The sequence below is a fragment of the Schistocerca nitens genome, chromosome 4 (genome assembly GCF_023898315.1).
Source record: "Schistocerca nitens isolate TAMUIC-IGC-003100 chromosome 4, iqSchNite1.1, whole genome shotgun sequence".
Taxonomy (NCBI): Eukaryota; Metazoa; Arthropoda; class Insecta; order Orthoptera; family Acrididae; genus Schistocerca; species Schistocerca nitens.
In genome coordinates, this window is record NC_064617.1 from 657,314,591 (window position 1) to 657,335,717 (window position 21,127).

General features: G+C 43.0%; 1 protein-coding gene across 1 annotated transcript in view; it reads left to right on the forward strand.

Annotated features, from left to right (window-relative positions):
- Positions 1-576: 576 nt before the first annotated feature.
- Positions 577-21,127, forward strand: part of LOC126251597 (uncharacterized) — a 112,282-nt gene continuing 91,731 nt past the window's right edge. Inside the window, exon 1 of the mRNA XM_049952131.1 lies at positions 577-650. The gene's annotated coding sequence lies outside the window, so the exon portion shown is untranslated. The remainder of the gene's footprint in view (positions 651-21,127) is intronic.

Here is a 21,127-nt window from a genome sequence, read left to right on the forward strand (position 1 = left end):
CGACCTTTATAAAAGGCGGGAACGTGATGGTACGCATTTCTCCTCCTTACACGAGGCATCACAACAATGTTTCACCAGGCAACGCCGGTGAAATGCTGTTTGTGTATGAGAAATCGGTTGGAAACTTTCGTCATGTCAGCACGTTGTAGGTGTCGCCACCGGCGCTAACCTTGTGTGAATGCTCTGAAAAGCTAATCATTTGCGTATCACAGCATCTTCTTCTTGTCGGTTAAATTTTGCGTCTGTAGCACGTCATCTTCGTGGTGTAGCAATTTTAATGGCCAGTTGTGTATTATAGGCTAACTGAGGAGAATGGATTCTTAATTCCATTTCAACGGTTGTAATATGTTAGGGGCTGCTACTGATCATCGCTCCTGCAGGCGTTTGGGTTCCTGTGATGTGGTGGCCAGGGGCGCGAGAAGGTTGGGCAATGTCGGATGGGGCCATCAGCGGCTGGCGACGCAGCGTCCGGTGGCGGCGGCTGTGGCGGCCCAGACCTCGGCCAACCGCGTCCCCCCGACGCCGCCCCCGCCGCCCCCACCGCCCCTGCCGCCCCTCGTCAGCTGCTGCGTCGCAGTCCCACACTCCGCCTCCGCACCAGCGCCACGCTCGGCACACCGCTTCCTCGGCATCTCCTGCTGGAATTCAGCGTAAGTAAGATTTCACTGTTGCATAATGTTTCTCACTGTAATGGCAACCTAACTGGCAGAGGCTGGTTTTTAAGTGCCCGCTTGCAGTTAACAAAGAAGACTAGTTCCTACCTTTGCTGTAGTCTGTAAACCGCAGTTCACCAGAGGTGAAAGGTTTTTGACACCAATAAAAGGTGTGTTCAAAAATTAACAGGAATTTTTTAATTACTTGGCTTTATGCATCCGATTTTCAAAATTTGTTTTTTATCTTTTTGGCACACATGTTACTGGTGCCCGTTTGCATTTTCAATTTTTTTGAATATTTAGTTTATTTTTTGACATTCCAAAAGGTTATATGTGTTTTCGATTCCTCGGTGAATTTTTACTTTCGAAAAAGAATGTCTCAAAGAATATGCATTAAATCTTGATTGAAAAATAGAATAATGTTCATCGCCGCAAACCAAATGTTGACTGTGGGCTTTGGAGGATCTACTATGAGTAAGACAAAAGTTTACGAGTGCTATAAACGTTTCGAAGAGGATCGAGAAGATGTCGAAGACGACGACCACCCTAGCACATCAAGGAATGACGACAATGATGAAAAAGTGAAGGAAATACCTCTGAAACATCCACGAATCACCATCAGAGAGGTTGCTGATGATGTCGGCGTAACCTTTGGCTCATGCTAAGCAATTTTTTTCGATTGTTTTGGGCATGAAACGTGTAGCAGCGAAGTTGATTCCGAAATTGTTGAATGTCAGCCATAAACTACGCTTCATAGACATCGCTAAGAAATTGCTGAATGAGGTCGACAGCGACCCAGAACTTCCAAGAAGAGTATAACAGGTGACGAAACTTAGGTATACGGACATGACATCGAAACCAAAGCCCAATCGTCCCAACTGAAACTGCCTGAAGACCCAAGACCGAAAACAAATTCGACAACTTCGATAACACATGAAAGTTCTTCGCAGCGTTTTCTTAGTTTACAATGAGACAGTGCCTCATGCGTTCCTGCATTATGGTCGTACGTTCAATAAGGAACACTACCTGGAAGTTATTGCCGTTTTGTGCGTGAAGCTTCAGTTCTGTTAAATTACCTTTCTGTTCCATTAACAAAATCATGAGGCCACTGTTACAAACAATTGTGAGGCACAGGTAGCGTCTCTGAATGTATCCTGACAATTAACTACTGAAATTCTGCTCTGATGCGTGCTCTTGAAGAGGTTTTTATTTAAAAAACATGAAAAATGAATGTATATTTTTAACTTTGATTGATTGTATTCTCTTCAGTCCATTTGTGACGACTTAAAATGTGTACCCATTCAGATAGCTACTTTTAGTCTGGGAGGTTTTTCTAGTTGAGAAACCGCAACACGCCTCATAGATGGGATTTGGAAGAAATTTAGATGAAACAGTGACATCATGAAGTTTTTGACTAGTTTCTCAGTCGCTTCAGTGGAAGAAGCACTGCCCATCCACGAAATATGTCCTTGTTCGATCCCAGTTTTGACACATTTTTAACTTCCCGCGACCGATACATACAGCTTCTATTCCTACAAAAGCTGAGAATTTCTTTTCCCGCATGCGGGTGTAGCTTTATACGCCAGTACTTACTCCTACTGGCCTTGGTTACGATCGTAGGAAATTTCAGGAACATTATTAGTGTTTAGTTTTCTACGACGACTAAGCCATTAGAAACAAAGTACACACCCAAAGGATAGGAAATAAATAGGCCGTATTTTTTCCAAGAGAACCGTGCGAGCATTGGCCTTTGGAGAGCCACGAAACGCACAAAAAACTTTGATCTATGTGGCCGGGCACAGATTACAACCGCCGTCCTGCCGAACGCGACTGCACTCTCTCAAAATTAGCACAATGTAGTTTGGCAGAGTGAATTTCAGAGTACACTGACAAAAAAATAACACCAAGAAGGAGTTGTGAGACGGTAGGCGTGTTTCTGCATCTGAAAGCTGACGTCTATTCAAATTTCCTGGTAGTCGTATAAGAGTGGAGCTAGTAGCGCCACCATGATGATGCAGATCAGGTTTGCTTTAAACACGCACTGTGACGGTCGGGAGCATTAGTCAACTCTGAGAGTTGGTGTTAGTCAAGAATCCCATTATCAACAACTCAGTGAGTTTTAATGAGGTCGTGTAATAGGGCTACGAGCAGCTGGATGTTCCTTCCGCGATATTGTAGAAACACTTGGTAGGAATGTAGCCGCTGTACGTGACTACTGGTAGCGGTGATTACGGGAAGGTACGACCACAAGAATACCGGGTACTGGACAGCCGTTACCGAGAAGGAAGACCTTCGTGTTCGTCGTATGGCTGTAGAGCATCGTACTGCGTCTGCAGCGGCAATTCGAGCTGCAGTTGGCACCACAGTGACACAACGAACTGTTACAAATTGGTCACTTTGAGGACGGCTCGGAGCCAGATGCCGTGTAGCGTGCATTCCAGTGACCCCAAACCATCGTCGTTTGCAACTTCAATGGTGTGACACTAGAGGTCATTGGAGGGTGGAATGGAGGTTTGTTGTGTTTTCTGCCGAAAGCTGGTTATGCCTCGGTGCTAGGGATGGCTGTGTGTTGATTAGGAGGCCAAGTGAGCGCGTGCAAACAACGTGTCTGACGTGTAGACGTATTGGATCTATATCTGGAGGTACGGTCGGGAGGTGCAATTATTGTCCGGGGTGCAGTTTCTTATGACAGCAGGAGCACTCTCATGGTTATCCCACGCACACTGACTGCAAATTTGTTCGTCAGTCCGATGGTTTGACCTGTTGTGCGGCCTTTTATTAACAGAATTCAAGGGCGTGTTTTACAACAGGCTAAAGCTCGCCCACATACCACTGTTGTAGTCGAACATGCTTTACAGAATATCGACGTTACCTTGGCCTGCTCGATCACCAGATCTGACTCCAATCCAGCACGTATGGAAAATCATCGGACTACAACTCCAGCGGAATTCATAACCAGCACTCACCGTCCCTGTATTGGCCGACGAAATGCTACAGGCACGGATCTACATCCCACAAACTGACATATAGCACCTGTATGATACAAAACATGCACGTTTATATGATTGCATTCAACATTCTGACGATTTCTCCGGTTATTAATGTACCAGCATTCCACATTTGCTATGGTTTTATCCGCGCTTACATTTGAACTTGCGGCGCTGATCACTTAAATATGTTACCCAGACAAATTTGTTCCCCAAATTACGTTATTCTACTTTAATTATTTTTTGCTCTTAGTTTTTTCCGTCACTATAGAATGTTTTGCTAAATGGGGACAAACAGCAGGAAACCATATATGACAGAAGAAGGAAGGTCATATTTGCATACGGACGGAAATGCATTCCAAGGGAGGTATATGCACTTGAAGCTAGAGATAACACATGAGAACACATCAGACGACAGGGAATCTTGTGTCTGTACTAGTTTTTTAGTAGTATGATGGCAGCGAACCATCAGCACCGAAACAGCCTAAATGTGTGGTCGGGGTAAATACTGTAGAGACGCCTCCGCAAAGATGCAGAAGTGAGCTGGAGCACCATCATGCACTTGATACATTACACTTCGTACAACCCAATGCGGGAGAGGGAGGGTCACCCGCAGGGGCTGCAGATCAGAAGTGAGCAGAAGTGAGCTGGAGCACCATCATGCACTTGATACATTACACTTCGTACAACCCAATGCGGGAGAGGGAGGGTCACCCGCAGGGGCTGCAGATAGCCTCGCTTGTAAGGCGTCGTGGAAGGTTAATTGCTCCTACAAGTGTCGATGTGTTAGCGCGCGAGAAAGGACGCCACTTTCCTCCTGAATGTGGAGCTAAAACACTAGTGCACACACATCAATCCCATTTGCCTGGTCTCTTCTTATGGGTGTTTTCAATTAATGAAACTAACACTTTTAAATATCTCTTATCTCCACCCTCAAAAGGGTGTACTACACTTGAAACGCATTTCGGAGCCGTATGTCCAAACGATCTTTTTAAACCTCATACTCTCAGGCATCGGTACCTGCAGTATTTCTTTAATTAGGAAAATCAGTCAGTGTACCAAATCTCTCATCTATGTTAAGCTATATTTTCACTGCCGACTAGCAGTCTGACTCCTACCGAACGGCTCCTTATCACCCAATAAGTGCAGCAAGTACAAGTGATGCAATTTTTCCAGCACACTATTCTACACTTGCATACGCGCATATCTCCCAGTATGTGGTAAGATATGCTTCTTCGTATTTCTAAAAGAAAAAATCAAAATAATACTGAAACTTATTCCTATGCATCCTTTTGTATACTTCGAGGACCCTGGTTCCTTGAATCTGATTGGACTGCTCTGATTTGTGAGACACGATTAAATTTATACGGAATTCGTTGTGCGTTGCTAATGTGATGTTCACAGTAGTGTTTCTATACTAAGAAGTGAAAGAAATTACAGTGAAAATACTGTCAATAGGCAATACAAATTTCGCTACGGACTTGGGATTTCCACGGTATTGAATCAGTTACGGGTGGCGCAGTGACCCAGTGGTGAATTAGATTACAGAACCACGGGTCTCGTGTTCGAACCCCGGTCGGTCCTAGGGATTTTCCCTGTCACTTACCACTTCTTTCACCCGGGGGAGCGTTCGTTGATGTGAAAAATGGCAAGCTGCACAGTGGTTTGAAATCCAGTCCCTCTACGACTGGCTAGATAAGTCAGCTGAAACGTCGAAAGGAGGCAACGGCATACCACCATCAACAGGACCATACCTAGTAAAGCACTGTGACGTTCGAACTGTCTTCGGATTAATAACTGTTTCACTTTATGGTACTCATTGACTTGGTGACTTAAATTACAGAAACTGCGAACCCCTTTTTACACAAGCTGATTTCTGATCAAAGGCGACTACTCGATGTGCGTGCACCTTCCGTTCCTGCGTGTAAATCGCCATTCAGTCACGACGCGAGTGTCTCTATGACGTCAAAGATTTATAGACTGTGCCGAGTGTGAAGTTACAAACATCCGAATGTGCTGCACATTGCGCATGCGTAGAAACAAGGGACTATGGCAGCGTCTGCTAATACTGGAAGATAACCTATTTTCCCTACCTCACTTCTGTTATAGAAATGGTTTTGTCCTATCTCGTCTTCTTATGCTTTATCGTGTTGTTTTCCAGGCTACTGCATGTGGAGCGGAAGTCGCACTCTAATGTTCGTTAAGCACGCACCTTAATAATGACACGGTATGCAGCCGTCTACGAATATGTGAATAGTACCTGAGCAAAAATTAGGCGATTATGCGCCTATGCAGGTACGGGACCAGTCAGCGATGAGTCCTTTAAGATGTTAATGGCTGCTTTCTGTCCAAGCTATGTTCGAATTTAATACAGCACTTCTTTTCAGAGAAACTTGGGAGGGGGGAGGTATAGGACTTTGGACAATGCCTTCTCAGTCACCTAAAAATGCTATTAATTTTATTTTCTTATTTCACGTCTATCCTCCATCTTCTTAATATTCTATCATTTTCAACCTTCTCATTTCCCGGTAAGCAATCGCTTAAAGCGAAATAGTTTTTCTGACTGCCGTGCATAATGCTATCCATATTCTATGCGAAAAACTTGCAAGTTTGTAAGGTATGTACGGACTGAGTAATTGTAACTAAAACGCTTCTCCATTGCGACTGTGGTGAACAAAGGTTTCCAGAAATTACTGCAAGCGGTCGCCTTTAGTGATTCTTCAGTTTTTATTTACCTTGACCGGTTTACAATCGCCTTGAAACTCATCATCAGGTGACACTAAAATAGCCAACCCATCTTTTCACAAATCTGGTTCATATAAATTGTGACAGCTACTCCTGCTACTAAATAGGGCAAACAGGAAGAAACTTCGAAATTCGAACACTGACGCACTCCATTTAATAGATGTAAATAAATACACTTTTGCAGCTCACCTAGTGTGAAATATCATACAATTTCGACGTAAAAACAAACCTACATATTAAAAACACTGTAGATAAAGAAACAAAGATGGCACTTCCGGAACAAATACAGATTTGCACCACATAACAATAACTCACAACACAAAATCTAAAACCAACAGATGTACCTAGCAACTAACATATTTTTGAAAGTTTTAAGGAATCTTTGAACTTGAAAAACTACACAACCCATGAAAAAAATACTACACACACACACACACACACACACACACACATACACACACACACACACACAGGAAATCCCCTCCCTCCGTATACCACCCTTCCAAATGACCACCTAAGTTAATATTTCATTATTATCACCCAAATGCTAAGCACTAGTGTTTAATTCACGAGCAATAATAAATGCTTATTGACCAAAAAAAGCATGTAGACCGTAATTTCACTATCAAAACTGTAGACGAAATATCATCGCAAACTCTTAGTCTGATAGGCTCTGTAAACAGCATGTCAGTTTTGCAATATGAGTACGTGTTACTTTTGTAATAATGACTGCAGTATAAACCGATATGTACTTACTGTCACCAAAGTGAAGTGCCAGCGACGAGCAAAGAAAGTCTCTGACCCACACAAAGTCCTTAAACACAACTTTAGTCATGCTCTTTGGTTTATTTACGTTCGTAAAGCACATGAGTGTTGCTACCTGTGACCATGTTTGTGAAGTGCAGTGCAATTAATATTACTGGAAAACAACCATCATGTTTTCCAGAATAATGACTGCACCAGACTTAAACCAACGCATACTAGTACTCGATGTTTATTTGTGAGGCTGTGCTCAGCAGTTCCGGATTTCTCAGGTTCCCGATTTTTGATGTGCCGTTGGTATTTTGCACAGAGGTTGGAAACGGCACAAATGGACAGATCAGTGTTATTTATATCTCTAAGTAATGCCTTTAAACCCATCCAGTGTCGTCACATTCAGTGTTTAGATGTTTCAGTTTTACATCTTGCCACAGCTATTCAACCCGCACAACGCTCCAGAAATGCAATAAATGTGTACCAACTGATGATGAATCACTAGGCGAATTGAAACCGGTCATAACAAATAAATAAAAATTGCTTACAGTAATTTATGGAAATCTTTAATACTGTAATTAACAATCTGATAATAATAGAAGCTATCTGATACTGATTTTACTTATACTGGTACACTTTAATTAAGGTAAAACTTGTTACAACTGAAGTAAAACTAGTGTTCAGAAGTGATTGCTTCTCTATAGCAATGAAGGAGACTGTTGGCTTGTTTTCTAAGTTGGCAACGAATGTGATACTAATTGACAGCCGTTTGGAATGCGATTTATTGTTGGATACAAAAAGATATTTTAGCGCTTCATTATAATGCGAAAGAATATCACGAAATTAAAAGTCGCGTTTAATTGAAATCACGAATGTTTAAGAATTCTCTAGTTTCTGCACTGGACGCCGGTTATGGTTTTTAACCTTCTCTCTGGCCCAGTTTTCCATCCAACGAACAACAGGATGCCATCTGAACACACACGTCAACATCACTGATTCAAAGCGCGGTATTGGCAGCTGTGTGAAGACATTCTATAGCACATGGGACGTTGAATTCTTGTGAAAAAAATGTGTAGCACCTTCCAGTCTTTATAGATGATTTAGATAGCAACTGTTGTTTCACAGAGTTTTAATTTCCTGTTGTCCATAGAGAGGCAAACCTTTGCGCGAATTCTCTAAAATCTTTTGGAATTACAGTTTATTTTCAGTGAATAACGAATCTCAGTACTTATCTAATAATAATGTATCCACAGCACTCCTAAAAAAATGGAACACAAGGTTGGTTTATTACAGTCGCGTCTTTGTCTAGTTGGTTGCAATGGATCTTCAGAATGAAGTGCTGTTTAAGAGCGGCTTTTGTTGAACAACAAAGGAACAGTTCCTAGTCAAGTCTGGAAATCCTAAGAAGTTCAATCAGAATGGATAGGCGGATGCGATGAAATGGTGATCTCCCGAAACGCAGTATAAGTTAATGTGGAACAATGTGGTGGTTAGCACACTGGACTCGCATTCGGCCATGCTGATTTAGGTTTTCCGTGATTTTCCTAAATTGCTTCAGGCAAATGCCGGGATGGTTCCTTTTAAAGGACACGACCGACTTCCTTCCCCATCCTTCCCTAATAGGTTGGGACCGATGACATCGCAGTTTCGTCCCCTCCCCATATTAACTAGCCAACCAACCAATGGAACAATGCAGTTATTACAGCATTGTAGCTGGATCTGCCGATTGTGTGCTATGTAGTCAACGGCAACTCTCTACAAACTTTCAGATGACTAACTTTTTAACACGACAATCTTATCGTGACTGAAATGAGAACATCTAAGACATAACACGGATGTGTTCTTTATGATATTCTCCAATAGTTCTCCTATAAGAAGCAATACAAAAAGAGAAGGAAATCGCAGAAACTTAATTTGTATAATATATTATTAACAAACTGTCGCTACACTGCTTGCGGTCTTCACCATTTTACTAACGAAATTTAATGAACTACATTTGAAAGAAACGGGCTACTTCGAAAAAAAAAAAAACAGCTGCTTTCTCAGTTATAATAAAGATCTGTCATTCATCAGATACTGCTTGATTACAATGGTATTTTTCAACGAACATATCTACCTACATCTTTAAATATAGAGTCCTATTACGTAATAGCTGTCATGATGCTGTACAACGAAATCTACTACTTGAGATGTAGTTGACGGAGAGGTTCAGTCCTTTAATCTAGATACTCAAATAATTTGTGGAAAGAGTTGCTAATGTTATATGTTTTTTAATTTTTTTAATTGGTAGGTATTCTAGATTTTTTGCTTCATTTTAGATGGGAGATTGTTGAACATCTATCCTCCAGACTATATAACGCAACTCTGAACCCTAGATATCAATAAGACAAAATTTATCTGAAAATAATTTTTGTATTCCTTATTGTGATTAAACAAATCACACTCCAGCTGAGAGTGATTTTTATTATCAACAAAAAAAGCAAATCTGGAGTACATGTAGTGGATAGTGGGTGTAAGAATTCCCATAGGCCCATCCTTAAGAAGACTTGCGCTAGGTATACGGTCCATTGATAGTGACCGGGCCAAATATCTCACGAAATAAGCATCAAACGAAAGAACTACTTAGAACGAAACTCGTCTAGCTTGAATGGGAAAACTAGATGGCGCTATGGCTGGCCCGCTAGATGGCGCTGCCATAGGTCAAACGGGTATGAACTGCGTTTTTTTAAATAGGAACCCCCATTTTATTACATATTCGTGTAGTACGTAAAGAAATATGAATGTTTTAGTTGGACCACTTTTTTCGCTTTGTGATAGATGGCGCTGTAATAGTCACAAACGTGTAAGTACGTGGTATCACGTAACATTCCGCCAGTGCGGACGGAATTTGCTTCGTGATACATTACCCGTGTTAAAATGGACCGTTTACCAATTGCGGAAAAGGTCGATGTCGTGTTGATGTATATCTATTGTGATCAAAATGGCCAACGGGCGAGTGCTATGTATGCTGCTCGGTATCCTGGACGACATCATCCAAGTGTCCGGACCGTTCGTCGGATAGTTACGTTATTTAAGGAAACAAGAAGTGTTCAGCCACATGTGAAACGTCAACCACGACCTGCAACAAATGATGATGCCCAGGTAGGTGTTTTAGCTGCTGTCGCGGCTAATCCGCACATCAGTAGCAGACAAATTGCACGAGAATCGTTAATCTCAAAAACGTCGGTGTTGAGAACATCGATTGCACCCGTACCATATTTCTATGCACCAGGAATTGCATGGCGACGACTTTGAACGTCATGTACAGTTCTGCCACTGGGTACAAGAGAAATTACGGAACGATACAGATTTTTTTGCACGCATTCTATTTAGCGACGAAGCGTCATTCACCAGCAGCGGTAATGTAAACCGGCATAATATGCATTACTGGGCAACGGAAAACCCACGATGGCTGCGACAAGGGGAACATCAGCGACCTTGATGGGTTAATGTATGGTGCGGCATTATGGGAGGAAGGATAATTGGCCCCCATTTTATCGATGGCAATCTAAATGGTGCAATGTATGCTAATTTCCTACGTAATGTTCTACCGATGTTACTACAAGATGTTTCACTGCATGACAGAAAGGCGATGTACTTCCAACATGATGGATGTCCGGCACATAGCTCGCGTGCGGTTGAAGTGGTATTGAATAGCATATTTCACGACAGATGGATCTGACGTCCCCGGATTTCTTTCTGTGGGGAAAGTTGAAGGATATTTGCTATCGTGATCCACCGACAACGCCTAACAGCATGCGTCAGCGCATTGTTAATGCATGTGCGAACATTACGGAAGGCGGACTACTCGCTGTTGAGAGGAATGTCGTTACACGTATTGTCAAATGCATTGAGGTTGACGGACATCATTTTGAGCATTTATTGCATTAATGTGGTATTTACAGGTATTCATGCTGTAACAGCATGCATTCTCAGAAATGATAAGTTCACAAAGGTACATGTATCACATTGGAACAACCGAAATAAAATGTTCAAACGTACCGACGTTCTGTATTTTAATTTAAAAAACCTACCTGTTACCAATTGCTCGTCTAAAATTGGGAGCCATATGTTTGTGACTATTTCAGCGCCATCTATCACAAAGCGAAAAAAGTGGTCCAAATAAAACATTCATATTTCTTTACGTACTACACGAATACGTAATAAAAAATGGGGATTCCTATTTATAAAAAACGCAGTTGATATCCGTTTGACCTACGGTAGCGCTATGTAACGGGCCAACCATAGCGCCATCTGGTTTCCCCCTTCAAGCTAGACAAGTTTCGTTGTTTGTAATTTTTTCGTATGACGCTTATTTCGTGAGATATTTGGCCCGGTCACGATCAATGGACCACCCTGTATAGTTTCCTGCTTTACACGATATCCTACTACTGACTTCTGCTGAACAAACAGTTTATGTCTTTTTTTTATGCTGCTCTGCCCCAGAAAATAGCTAGATAAGACAACGAGGAGTGAAACTATGACATGAAGTGCGATCCACGTTAGGGCGTTACAGTGGTCTACAAGCACTTACCTGCAGCTATGTGGCCCACTGCGTTTTCCCTACAGAAGCATGTGCTGATACGAATCAAATATTGCAAACTGTCATAAATGTCGTGAATTTTATTAAAGCTTGTCCTCAGAAGCCAGATTGTTTAGACAAATGTGTCACGGTATAGGGGATGAATTTACATCTCTCTTATTTTATAGCAGCACTCGTTGACTTTTCAGACATCGCTAATACGCTGTGTGTTTGTAAATATGTTGACGCTAAGATACTGTGTGTTTTTAGATATTTTAGCGATGGCAAACCTCTATAATGTTCTGAGTTTTATCCGCTTGACATCTTGTGCATGAGATCAGCCTTAAAAGGAATATGTTTTACTACAAAAAAAAAGTTTAAGACTTGAAGATGACAGCTAAGACTGTAGTAACCAGTTGTCTTGAATAAAAAATATTTTGTGCGAGCTTGGATTTTGAATGGTTTTTAAGTGTGTGTGTGTGTGTGTGTGTGTGTGTGTGTGTGTGTGTGTGTGTGTGTGTGTGAACACTGTTGGTCAAGGGGCCCACGAGTTCAGAAAGGTTGTAACCATGGGTATAAAGTTAGTATTGGCATAAAGTTAGTATTGACCCCTGTCTAGATCTGGAATGCGTATATCACGTAAAATCATTATCTGCCGTCATGCTGGTGCCACATTCTAGCCCAAAGAATAACCACGTCCCGCTAGCTGACTAGATATCTACCTATACTTCCACAGAACACACTCCTTTTCCTCTCCATGTCGGGTCGTCGTCCCCCTTTCCAAAAACTGCTGGTCGCTTCATGTAACTTAGTCCAGGAAACTTAAGTGTCAAAATGGTTCAAATGGCTCTGAGCACTATGGGACTCAACTGCTGAGGTCATTAGTCCCCTAGAACTTAGAACTAGTTAAACCTAACTAACCTAAGGACATCACACACATCCATGCCCGAGGCAGGATTGGAACCTGCGACCGTAGCGGTCTCGCGGTTCCAGACTGCAGCGCCAGAACCGCGCGGCCACTTCGGCCGGCAACTTAAGTGTCCCGTCTTATACAAAGAGTATCGTGAATGTTGTTTACTTTTAGACAGTAATATGAAAGTGGCAGGGAGATGATAGCGGAGCGGAAAGGTACTGCTACCACAAGACAAAGTGTACCAGAACAGCAATTTATTATCGGAAATAATTAAACTCTTTCCAATGATAAAAAATGCAATTTAACAGTGGGAGTACTGAGTACTGCAGTTAAAGCAGTGAAGGTCAAGGGTGACCGCGTAAATACCATCCTTGGAATGCTTGGGTGCAATATGATAATTTGAAAAGATAACAAAAATCGCGCCACGTTGGCGGACCAGACTAAAATTATTCAAGTAAGTTAAAGTCCTAAGTATTTTCAGTAAATTGATTAATTGACATACGGCGTTGCTAGTTAACAGATAATAAATCTAGAACATCAATTGAACAAGCAAGTAATTACACTTAGCTAATGCACGAACCGCTTAAGGCCCAATGTTAAATGCCTGCCACGGTGAAGCCAAAATAATTTAAAATATATAAATTTTACATACAAATTTCATCTAGGAGCATGATGCCATCATCTGATACAGAAACAGGAAAATTCTATTACAAGCTTTACAGATGGTGAAATATCTTCAGGATTTACAATACCTTTATTTACAACAAAAGAAATCCATTAGTAACTACACCGACGGGAAAAAAACAGCATCAAGAAGCAGTTGTCGACGTATACGAAAGTTGATATGCGTGTTTCTACATCTGAAAGATGATGTCTATTCAGATTTCGCGCCAGTCACGTAGGAGGGGCACTAGTAGCGTCACTATGAGGATGCAAATCAGGTTTGCTTTAAATTCACGCTGTAATGGTCTCGAGCTTTAATTGAGATTGGAGGCGGTAAGCTGATGTTAGTAAAGAATGCCTTTAAGGCGACAAAGACGCCATTATCAACACCTCTCAGATCGAACGAGGTCGTGTGATAGGGCTACGGGAAGGTGGATGTTCCTTACGCGATGTCGCTGAAACCCTTGGCAAGAATGTAGCCACTGTGCGTGACTGATGGCAGCGGTGGTAACGGGAATGTACAGTCGCAAGAAGACGGGCACCGGATTGCCACGTGGCACTACCGAGAGACAAGACCATTGTGTTTGGCGTATCGCTCTGGCGCATCGTATTTCATTGTAGCAGCAATTTGAGCAGCAGTTGGCACCACAGTGACACAGCGAACTGTTACCAATCAGTCACTTCAAGCACAGTTCCGAGCCAGACTCCCTGAAGCATACATTCCACTTGCCCCAAACCATCGCCATTTGCGACTTTAGTGATGTCAAGCGAAAGTTCATTATAGGGCAGGATGGAGGTCTGTTGTGTTTTCTGATGAAAGCTGTTCTATGTAGTTGCCAATGCTGACCGTGTGTTGGTTAGAAGGCCAGACGAGGATCTGCAACCAACCTGTCTACCTATCTGCGTGCGACGCACTGGACTTATACCTGGAATTATGGTGTGGGGTGCGATTTCGTATGACAGCTGCGGCACTCCCGTGGTTATCCCACGCCCTCTTACTGCAAATTTGTACGTCAGTCTGGTGATTCGACTTGTTGTGCTGCCATTCCTGAGCATATTTGAAGGGATGTTTTCCAACAGGATAGCGCTCGGCCACATACCGCTGATGTAAACCAAAATGCTCTAGCGAGTGTCGGCATGTTGCCTTTCCCTGTTCGATCATCAGAACTGTCACCAATCGAGAACACGTGGGACTTCATCAGACGACAGCGCCTTCGTCATCCACAACCAGCATTAACCGTCCCTGTATTGACCGATCAGGTGCAACAGCCATGGAACTCCATTCCACAAAATTACATCCGGCGCCTGTACAATACAATGCGTGCAGTTTTGCATGATTGTATTCAACATTCTGGCGGTTACTTCGGTTATTACTGTACCAGCATTTCACATTAGGAATGGCTTATCTTGTACTTATATTAATTAAACTGTGATCTTGCAATGTTAATCACTTAAACATTTTACTTGGACAGGTGTATTCCCGGAAGCTCATTACTCTACAGTAATCACTTTTTGATATTGAGATTTTCTTCGTCAGTTTATTTCGGCGGCTCTTATGCTTATATCTGAACACACTCCCGTAGGCAGGCAGGGTATCTAGGCTTATACACACAGTGAGCTTTACGGCGCAATGGCTAACCAAGACACTAGATTTCTTCCCAGAAGATGTTGCTTCGCCTTACCACGCTATCCCAGCAACGGGGCAGAGACATGCGCAAGGAAGATACAATCGATTACTGATCGCCTAGGACGTCACGCAGCACGGCACATATAGTTTACTTTAAATCTTGAAATATACATTTATTTTAATACAACCAGATTTAATAATTAAACATGCATATGCACTGTACTTGTGCTATTACAGGCTTCTAGGAGTTGTAGATGGGACTTGACGGATGCAGTTTCGACAAGAAACCTATGCTTGGAAATACACTGTTTGGATGAAAAATATGTTTGATGAAGAGGAGTTTGTGGCACAACTTGACTAGAAGAAGGGATCGGTTGGTAGTACATGTTCTGAGGCATCAAGGGATCACCAATTTGGTAGTGGAGGGTAAAAATCGTAGAGGGAGACCAAGAGATGAATACACTAAGCAGATTCAGAAGGATGTAAGTTGCAGTAGGTACTGAGAGATGAAGAAGCTTGCACAGGATAGAGTAGCAAGGAGAGCTGCGTCTAACCAGTCACAGGACTGAAGACCACAACAACAACAACAATGTATTCTGAACATTGTTTCTTTACTAATGGCGTTGCAGAATTTTGCAATGGAAGTTTCCAAGATAGTAAATAAGTAAATGTAAACATCTGAAAATGGGGTTAACGTAACATGACTGTACTCTAAAAGTGCAAGTCTTGAGGCAAATTTGTTGGTGTAGTGTTTCGGTAAATGGATTCCTTTCATATTGGCGCGTTACCACATAAACATTAACCTCACGGTCACGACGGTTTCGACTTCGTGAGCTAGAAGTGCTGATGTCGCGTCACGTGACGAACCGTTCCACAAGCTTAAGTACGTATTTGAATAAGGCCCCGCGGGTCACCAGCGGCTGCCCATGCCTGATATGGCCAGTCGTTTTTCCCTCGCTCCATTTTCTGGTGAAATACGAAAGGTAATGGCTAGAAGTGGTATAAGGCACTCCGTACAAGCACTGTATGGTGGCATGCGGCGTATGAGTATTTGGAGGTGAATTAGAGATGGTGTGTAGTCTTAAATTTGGAAAGGATGTGGAAAGACGTCGGCCATGATCTTCAAAGGACTCACCTAACTTTTGCCTTCAAATCGACGTGAGGGTGGATGGATTTGGAATCTGAACCTCCGTCCTCCAGAATACAAGTGCTGTGTTCTAACCACTTCATCACCTCGCTCACTTGCCAGTACGAAACTAGCTGCTGCCTTGCTAGCACTTTTACTTATAAACTTCTATAAGTTGTGATAAATTATCATCTGTAGCATTTAAAGAATGTTCCTGTGATTTTAGTAGCATTTTAAGTTTGCATCAATCACTTGGGTAACACTCCCCGAAGGTCTGAAATTATTAGATGAGGGGTTGAAACTGCCGCGAAATCTAGCCAGTTTGATTTGATATGTGAAATTATAACCTTTATTGCCGATAAAGGTATCGACGGTGATGTCATGGCCAATACGGAACAAAGACGAGTAGGCATTCACCTCAAACAACATGCCATCAATGAGTGGTTAAGAAAGACAGCTGCAGTTACTGTTCAGTGCGTTGTATCTGCTACTCACTACATCTGTCAGGTGCTTCTTGCTATGTGTCGATATTCCGCAAAGTTATTCTACACCTGCGAACTGGCGACAAACGTCTTTCTGACGTACAATGTGGTAAACCTTCAAATATAAACTATTCAGAAAACATTCTTTTCACCAGCTGCCTAGCTGGGAATGTAAGTCGGTTTAGATTCAAGGCGAGCGGGAAATGAGAGAAAATGCCATGCGAAATAAGAAACAATAACGTTATTTCTAAATAAAAGCGTAGCAAAAACCAAAATAAATGTTCTACTCGAAAATGCACATCCCAAAATCAAAACCTCCTAATATGTAACATCCAGTTCTGTATTACTCCACACTATGTACTGCAACACGCTTGGATCCGCCTTAGCACGCTCTCCACAGGATGGTCGGGACATTGCTGCTGAATACTGGCCATGTATTGAGTGCAGCCATCCTCGGACATACAGTTTTAGGAGGAGTTCAGTGATGGTGCGCCCGCATCTCGTGGTCGTGCGGTAGCGTTCTCGCTTCCCACGCCCGGGTTCCCGGGTTCGATTCCCGGCGGGGTCAGGGATTTTCTCTGCCTCGTGATGGCTGGGTGTTGTGAGATGTCCTTAGGTTAGTTAGGTTTAAGTAGTTCTAAGTTCTAGGGGACTGATGACCATAGATGTTAAGTCCCATAGTGGTCAGAGCCATTTGAAGTGATGGTGCGCTAGAACGTAAGAGCTGAACAAAAGCATGCTCAGTTGGGTTTATGGACAGCCGATGCCGCAGTCCATTCCATTCGTTGATTCCTGAATTGAGGAAGAAGGTGTCCGCGAAGTGGTCGTGGTGTGGTCACGTATTATTTTCTTGAGAAGCGAACACGTTGCCGAAATGTTGACTGCAAGACTGGGCAGTAGGTTGCGGAATCCTGTCCCGATAATGTACGTCCCTGAAATTTCCCGAGCCTGTTATGAGAGACGTCCAACATCAATACATGGTAGCGGCACAAAACGCGACTGGCCCAACTTCCTGCAGAAACCGTGATACTGCGGGCTTGAGATGAGCACTTAAACAAGTAGGGAGACCGTGGACTATTTACACGGAAAACTTCCCACATTTTTTAAAAATTGTTTGGTTTGGTTTTGGTTTATCATTTTTAAAATAGTTTAGTTGTAGTTGTTAAAGTATAAATTGCTGTAAAGGGAACAAAACAGATCTAATGAACAAATGTCCAGAAATGCATGGATTCCATGCTAGACGACATTTATTCAGTCATACATTTGTACAGAAAACGGTCTAATACTCGCTGTACCACACAGCAACAATTACGTTACGTGCTGAAAATGGTTTCCATGTACCTCAATGCATGCGTGTACGTGCCGTAGCATATTCTTACTCGTTAACATCGGCCAGGCTGCAACAGTGTCAAAAGCAGCATGAATATGCTGCTCCAGCGTCTCCACATCTGGAATGGGCTGTGCATACACGATACTTTTGAGATGGCCCCCTAACCAGAAATCGCATGGGTTGAGATCCGGTGAACGAGCAGGCCATGCAACTGGACACCCTCGCCCGATCCATCTACCAGGGAAAACAACATTGATATACGTCTGGACGTTAATGGCGAAGTGGCGGAGCACCATCATATAGCAGCCACAGAATCTTTCGAATCATCAATGGCACTTCTTCCAGCAGGGGAGGCAACGTCACCTGCAAGAAACACCGATAGTTCTGGCCTGCTAACCGACATGAAAGAAGATTGGTTCCAAAATTAGGTCGCCAGTTATCGCGGCCTGCACATTCCAGCTGCACCGATGCTGATGATTCGCTGTCACCATACCATGGCGGTTCTGCATACTATGTCACAAATGACTGTTACGAAAACTGAAGCTACCACTTCGTGTCAAGGTAGCCCCATCATTGAATGGGATGAAAGACACAAGTACTGGAATCGTGGTTGCCTGGTGAAGCAACCAGTGACAAAACTGCTCCCGATGTGGACAGTCTGTCGCTAGTAGACCCTGGTCACGGTGTAAATGATAAGGGTAGTAAAATTGTCGTGGAGAATGCTCCACACACTCGACTGGCTTACCCTGTACTGGGGGGCCAACTGCCCGGTACTGACACGGCGCTCGTCTTCCATGAGGCTAAGTCATATTTTCCTCGAAGTCTGGTGTCCGAACATTTCGGATATGCCTTTCATGATTTCCTGTTTTCAATAAGTAAACACCACGTAGGCAACCTCTCGATTCGAATACGGAACCATTGCGTATAACGCTGTATCACGTCCACTACAAGGTGAGGCAGCAAGAGAAGTGAATCGGACGCAACATTACCAATTACTATGGCAGGACAGGGTGCTAGGGCATGACGTTTGAGAAATAGTACCACCCTCTAGGAGGAAACTGTGGCTGCATGGTACATAGCGTATTAGACCGCAGTCTCTTTAACAATGTATGATTGAATAAACTGTCTCTAACATGGAAACCATGCATTTCGGGACATATGTTATGTAGACCTTTTTTACTCTTTATACTCTCGTCGATCAATCAATAGGGTTTGTACATGGTGTAATTAAAATCACTGCTGTATACATTTCTAACTCAACATTGCATTTAAGAGTGAAAAATAATTTTATGTAGGCTAGAGTCGATTGGGCAAACATGCCCAGGGTATGGTTCAAATGGCTCTGAGCACTATGGGACTCAACTGCTGTGGTCATTAGTCCCCTAGAACTTAGAACTACTTAAACCTAACTAACCTAAGGACATCACACACATCCATGCCCGAGGCAGGATTCGAACCTGCGACCGTAGCAGTCGCACGGACCCAGGGTATAGGGCACATTTAGGCCCCTACAGGGACACGTTTACGCATATCACGGAACACAGTTATAAGTAAACAAAATACACCGTAAAAACACCTTTTACTGGTAGTAAATAAAATTACAAGCTTAATTATACCAATTAACACGGTAAAATACAAAAATTTTACTGGTAGAAAACCTACTTTTTTGCGCACTTGATCCTTTTAGCACAATACTGCATATTTAGATGTTTTGTTGTTAATTAAAGCCCTATTCATCATCATTGTCTGAGTTGAAATTGCCGGCCGGTGTGGCCGTGCGGTTCTAGGCGCTTCAGTCTGGAACCGCGTGACCGCTACGACACAGATTCGAATCCGGCCTCGGGCATGGATGTGTGTGATGTCCTTAGGTTAGTTAGTTTTAAGTAGTTATAAGTTCTAGGGGACTGATGACCACAGATGTTGAGTCCCATAGTGCTCAGAGCTATTTAAACCATTTTTTTGGAGTTGCAATTTATGCACACAAAAGATAATAGCCTGTGTTTCCTGTGACACAATCGCCTTGAGTCTACCTTTTGCATCTGAGGCACTGGATCCATTCTCGGTTTCTTTTTGTTTGGTTGTATCGTTTCAAGCAGTAAAAACAAAGGCCAAGTCCTGACAATCTCACACCCTGTATAGTAGAATAATCTCTTGCAAATGAAAATACACTGAAGAGCCATAGAAACTGGTACATCTGCGTAATATGGTGTAGGGCCCCACGAGCACGTAGAAATGCCACAACACAATGTAGCATGGACGCGACTAATGTCTGAAGTAGTGTTGGAGAGAAATGACACCATGAATCCCGCGGGGCTGTCCATAAATCCGTAAGAGTACGAGGGGATGATGGTCTCTTTTGAACAAAATGTTGCAATGCATCCAGATATGATCAATAATGTTCATTTTTGGGGACTTTGATGGCCAGCGACAGAATTCAGTTTCAGAGTAGTGTTCCTGGGGACATTTTGTAGCAGATCTGGACGTTTGGGGCTGCATTATGATGCTGTAATCGCCCAAGTCCGTCAGAATCCATAAGAGACATGAATGGCTGCTGGGGATTAGACAGGGTGCGTACAAACTTGTCTCTTGTAAGAGTCGTACCTAGACATATCAGGGGTCCCATGTCACTCCAACGGCACACGCCCCACACCATTACAGAGCTTCCACCAGCTTGAACAGTCCCCTGCTAACATGCAGGGTCCATGGATTCATGAGGTTGTCTCCATATCCATACACGTCCATCCACCCGATATAATTTGAAACGAGAGTCGTCCGATCAGGCAACATGTTTCCAGTCATCAACGGACCAGTGCCGGTGTTGACGGGCCCGGGCAAGGCTTTAAACTTTGTGTCGTGCAGTGATCAAGAGTACACGATTGGGCTTTCGTCTCCGAAATCCCATATCGATGATGTTTCGTTGAATGGTTCGCATGCTGATACTTGTTGATGGCCCAGCATTGAAATCCGCAGCAATTTGCTGAAAGGGTGCACTTGTGTCAATCTGAATGATTCTCTTCAGTCGTCGCTAGTCCCGTTCTTGCAGGATCTTCTTCCGGCCGCAGCGATGTCGGAGATTTGATGTTTTACCGGATTCCTGCTATTCACGGTACACTCGTGAAATGATCATACGGGAAAATCCCCACTTCATCGCTACCTCAGGGATGCTGCGTCCCATCGCTCGTGCACCGACTGTAACACCACTTTCAAACTCACTTAAATATCGATAAGTTCCCATTGTAACAGCAGTGGCCGATCTAACAACTGCGCCAGACACTTGTCTTATATAG